The sequence below is a fragment of the Marmota flaviventris genome, chromosome 3 (assembly GCF_047511675.1).
Source record: "Marmota flaviventris isolate mMarFla1 chromosome 3, mMarFla1.hap1, whole genome shotgun sequence".
NCBI lineage: Eukaryota > Metazoa > Chordata > Mammalia > Rodentia > Sciuridae > Marmota > Marmota flaviventris.
This window is the reverse complement of record NC_092500.1, coordinates 155,745,950-155,751,949: the sequence shown is the minus strand read 5'-3', so window position 1 is coordinate 155,751,949 and position 6,000 is coordinate 155,745,950.

Sequence of the window (6,000 nt, the reverse complement as noted above, 5' to 3'; positions counted from 1 at the left end):
TCTAAAACAGTCAGAGATGTAAAGCTCCTCTCAATGTATTAAAATATATCAGATAAGGTCTTGGCTCAAGTTACCTAGACAAAAAGTCTGGGAAAGAGATTTGCAGCATTTAATTTACTGAATAAGTGCACTCAAAAGAACAGGAGTGAAAGGGGCACAGGTCTGGGACAGGAAATAAATAAGTATAAGACCTTTCAATTGGGGTCTAATTTTATAAACTGGTCCCAAGGGTGCTGTTGGGGCAGAGTGAACTCTAAGCACTTGGTTCCCGTCACTAGGCGCTAGACAGATGTAGAGTTTGTAACCTCCAGGGCAGGGTAACTTTCTTTTGGCCAAAGACAGTTCTCCTGTGGAGCAGATAGGTGGGTACCGCATTCTCAGTCTGCGGGGGGATGGGTACACTGGCCCAATAAAGTGGACTGAGGCAGGGTACCACAGTATGTAGTCCGTTTTCTTTTGCTAATTATACATTAGGACAGACTGGGTAATTTGTAAAGAAGAGAGGCTTATTTTTCTCTGGGGTCTGGAAGTGTAAGGTTAAGGGGCCACATCTGGCAATGGCCTTCGGGTTGGCAGAGTCCCAAGGTAGTGCAAGGCATCACGTGGCAAAAGACCGAGTGTGTGTCTTCTGGTTTTTCTCCCTTTTCTTATAAAGCCGTCAGATTTTTATCATGTGCTTCCATCCTACTGATTTTCATCTTAATTATCTCCCTCAATTATCTCTAAACATCATAGGGAGGTTAAGTTTCCATCTTCATGTATGTATGCATTTAGTTGTAGATACCTTTATTTTATTTATTTATTTTTATGTGGTGCTAAGGATTGATTCCAGTGCCTCACATGTGCAAGGCAAGTGCTCTGCCACTGAGCCACAATCCCAGCCCTCCATCTTAATACCTCACAACAGGGGTTAAATTTCAACCCATGAGCCTTTGTGTGACCCAGCTGAACCATATCCAAACCATAGCAAGCAGCGTCCAATGTAGGTAACATCTCAGTTTCTATTTTTCCCTTCCTTCCTCCCTCCCTTCTTTCCTTTCTGACCATCTCTGTCTTGGGGACATTTTCCCTTGATATTCAGATATTAGTACCTTTGGTTTTTCTCTTGGGATAGCTAGGAACTTAGCAATTTAGTCATTTGCTGGCACCATAAATGCCTTACTTTCAGCACTCTTGGAACTTGAAGCAGGGAGTAGTTTACTTTATCATACTTTTCAGCATAGATTTTCACCTGTACCTTTTTTTTTTTCTTCAACTCTGGGCATGACCTCAAGCCGCTCCTTTCTTGTGGTGGCAAAGAAGCAATAAAGGAAGAAAATACGGGAATCAATTTGCTTTTAAATGGACTTTCAACACATACTTTTTTGTCATTGTTGTTTTGTTTTGTTTTGTCCTTCCTCTGTGTACCTGCCTTCACAAGTAACTGCTTTTCCCAATATTGAGCCATTCCACGGTTCTGGGACACAAAATTTTTTTTTCTTTCCTCTGAACTGCTGGCTCAGCATTCAACAATCTCCAGTCTGCTTAATAAGTTGCAATGTGTCCTTCTGCTTTCCATCTATAAAAATCTTTCTGATATCTGTTGTCATTCTTTTTCCTTAGAATTACTCCTTTAGAGTCAATTTTAGGTGACAAACTCATATATTCAATTCACCATGTTAAGCTTTGACACACTGCTGCTTTTAGTACAATAAATTTTAATGTGGTTGCCTGTCACCAATGTTTACAGAATTATCAAGCCCCTTAGTAATCATATTTTAGCTGCATATTGGACATCTGAAGATTATCTTTGTTAAGAAAAAATGAAAAGCAAAATAGGGTGAAATGAAAATGGCACCATGCTTTTTTTTTTTTATCAAAGAGAATCCATAAACATGAATAAACACTCGACTTAATGGGAAAATTGGCTGTCACTTGCAGTTTTGGATTGTCTGTGCTCCTGTGTAGAATGGACATTGATCCCGTCTGATGTTCCAGTTAATATCGTGTCTCAGAAGTAGCATTCTTTGTGTGGGTCCAGGATGCGATCTTGGAATCGCGGCATCTCAGCATATGAGATTTTGCAATATGCAAGTGGAGGATGCACTTCTCACTTGCTCTAGTCTTCACAAGTCAGTTTTCAGTTGTTCCCAGAACGGAATTTTCCAGACTCTATCTTCACTGTAATATATGCCATCATAATAAGAAAGCTCTGGCTCTCTGGAGAGTAACTCAGCCAAGGAAATTCCATTTTCATGAGGAAACTATAGTCTCCCTTGAGAGATTTGGTTGCATTGGAGTCTGAAAACAGTTCCTGCAGGGAGACTGACAAGGGCATGTCGTGATGGTCCTGTGTTATTATCATCTGATCCTGAAATAAAGTAAGATTTGTATTAATTTACTCTCATAATAATTAGATAATTGATGTAGAGAGTTCTTTACATTTATCACAATATTCTCCCATTAGTTGATGATTTTATTCTTTCTCTAGTACTGAGAAATATGTCACATGACATTACTAATAGATAAAGTAACTGTGTGAACTGCCAAATGCACCACAGCTCTGTAAGCAGCAGACCAGTCTAGAACTGAGGTCCTTTGAAAAGAGTCCTGTATTCTTTTAACTTCACAGTGCTGGTGCTGGCTCTTTTTTTAATATTTATTTTTTAGGTGTAGTTGTACACAATGCCTTTATTTTATTTACTTATTTTTATGTGGTGCTGAGGATCCAACCCAGGGCCTCGCATGTGTTAGGCAAGTGCTCTACCTACCACTGAGCCACAACCCCAGCCCCACTGGCTCTTTTTTATATGCTCCACATTCACAGATGCTTCATATAATTTGTTTTAAGACTATTATTGGAGTTATGTTTTTTTCTTTTAATATTTGTGTTCTTTTGTAACTAATATAAAGGTCTTCTCAAATTGAAAGATGATTCTCTTGAGACAATCAATGATCTATGTCATTCACTAAATCTATACTGAACTAATTAGTAATTATTATCAACTAAACTCCTATTCACTATTCATGTTTCTATAAAATCTGAAATTTATTCTTCCCAGTATATTTTGAGGTTTATTCATCTACCTGTGTTTCATTCATAATTTTGTACCATTTCTCCTTAAACTATCTTTAATTGTTATTTGTCCCTTAACACTTTGATATCTCCAGATCGTTCTGGGTTGAGAAGACATTAGAAAAGCCTTGTTCACAGTATCTTGACAATGGTTGGTAGGACCAAGTCAAAGGAAATCTGCAACTTCATCATAGGAGATAACTTTACTGAGTGAAGAATTGTTTCCCTTGGTAAAGATTCATGGCTATGGCTGTGAGGCATGGCCATAACTTGCAACAATATGGTCTCAAAGAATTATAGAGAATGAGAAAAAAGGATCCATATCTGTGGTTTGTGGATGGCTTACTTTCATGTCATAAGTAGACTTCTCACCAGCTATAACAACAAAAGTATTCCATGTATATATATGTTACATATATTACATATGAAATATGTTTTATATTAGTATATATATTATATATGAAATATGTATGTATGTACATGTAGGTATGTTTGTGTGTGTGTATCTCTGAAGAGTCATTAAACAATTTCTAGCAACATAAAGAAATAGTTCCATTCTGAAATATTTCCCTTGTGGTTCTGAAAAATAGGTATGCAGTAAAGAAAACCATTACTAAAGTTATCTATAATTCCATTTTCTCAAAACATAGTGTAGAAAACAATTGTAAAACATTCTCAATAGTGAATGTTGCTGCCCACAGGAATGATATCTTCCTGAGTAGAGTGGTACAGCTGCTGATTTGCAGTGAGCTTATGCTAATCTTATCTGACTCCAGCCATACAGGTCTTCTGTGCTCTGAAAGTGCTGGTTGAAAGAAGAATTCAGCATGGGAAAGGACCTTTGCTTCTCCATTGTCAGTAGCTGCCTCAAGACTGATGGAGTGATCAGGTTGTTGGCTTCCTACAAGTTTCCAGAATGCCTAATACTGAAAAGTGAGTACTCTAAAGGCTCCATAAGAAACTTACTGACATGCAATGATGAGAATAGAATGTGTTGCTGAAGTGGCTGGCATTATAATGGGATGGTTAACAATCAGAGAAACACTCAAAAGGTAGGTATCTGGGGACCAGGAGTGAGGGGGCAGGATTTGGGAAGAAATAGGCTTCTACTTGAAGGTGGAGTGGGAGTGTTAATATAATAGAGAGAAGCTAATGTGATAATGAAGAGAAATCAGGCTGGAAGAAGGTGGTGGGCTTTTTGGACAGGTACTACCTGCCATATAGGAGCTTAGTAGGTGGAGGTGAGGAGATAGTGAGCATCCTCTGTAAGAGAGGGCTCCTTACCTTGACTCCTCAGAGCCACACACCTAATCTCACTGTGCCCAGAGGGGAACTCCTCTGGAATTAGTGAAGATTTTCATGGATTCCTACTATCTTGTTTTCTGATATGAAGATAAAAATGGAGGAAAAGCAATCTATGTACCAGGGAGATGAGGGGCCTTGGTGAATCTGACACACTTTAAGTCATTGTCCCTTGCTTTTAATCTAGGTGGATGAGATGGATTCTTAGTCTTACATAACAGAATTCCATAAACTGAATGGCTGATAAACAACTGAAAGTTATTTTCTTACAATTCTGAAATCCCGGGAGTCTATGATCAAGGCACCAACTGATTTGGTGCCTAGTGCTTCTTCTTTCATGAAAAATCTGTCTTGTGGTCACATTCTTGCTGCATCCTTGCTGAGGAAGGGGAGAGGGACCTCTCTTGGATCTGTTTTATAAGGGTACTAATCTCATTCACGGGTGTTCTGCCCTTGTGAGTAGTCAACTGCCAAAGGCCCCACCTCCTGATGTCATCACACGGAGGATGAGGATTTCAACTTATCAGTTTAAGGGTCCACAATCATCCAACCCATAGCAGGTGGCGATCGTAAAACTAAACCCTAAAAATAAAATAGAATAATTTCTGTTGTTTGCATTATATATATTCAGTGTGTTTTAGTAAGCTTTTTCACTGTTCTGACTAAAAGACACATCCAGAACAATCGTGAGTAGGAAAAGTTATTTAAAGGCTCATGGTTTCAAAAGTCTCAATCCATATACCACAGAGTTCACTCCTCTGGGCTCAAGGTAAGGCTGAACATCATGGTGGAAGAGTGTGGCATAAGGAAACAGCTCAAATTAAAGTGATCAGGAAGGAGAGAGAGAGAGAGAGAGAGAGAGAGAGAGAGAGAGAGAGAGAGTCAGTCCACTCACTAGAAACAAATATATACCCAAACTCATGCCCCAATTCCAACCTCCTCCAGCCACACCCTATCACTTTAGTTACCACTCAGTTAATCCCATCAGGAAATTAAATCATGAATTGGGTTAAAGGCTCTTACAACCTAATCATTTCTCCTCTGAACTTTCTCACACTGTCTCACATTTGAGCTCTTGGGGGCCACCTCACATCGAAACCATAACACATTGTCAACTCTGAAGTTCCTATTTTACTATGAACCAAAACAAGCTAAATTTTTTTTAAAAAAACCAATGTTTTAGGTTTTTAACTTTTTAAAATTCTACAATATTTCCCTTGTGTTAAATAAAGACTTCCTTTTATTAAAGAATTAAGGCAATATTGCTTGAGGGTTAAACATTTTAATGAGATAATTCTGAAAGAGAAAATGTGTATACAATTTTGTTGTTTGTCTTATTTTATTTTGTTGTTGTTGGTTTAACTAATCATTTAAAATTAGTCTTAGGCTAATTGTGGACATTGCTCCAATTTTTTTTTTTTTTGCATTGCTTTGACTGAGAGTGAGTAATCTATTTTGTAAGATAGCCTTTACTCTCTGTTGCTTAGTTTCCTCAGGTGAAAAATAAAAAAGATTGCATGACATTATAGCTAAGTCTTTTTTTGATCTGTTTTCCATTCTATGTACATTGGGTTCATGCGACTCCTAATGCATACATAATTCCTTCATTTCATAAATATTCTCTTCTCTACAACCAGGATTGC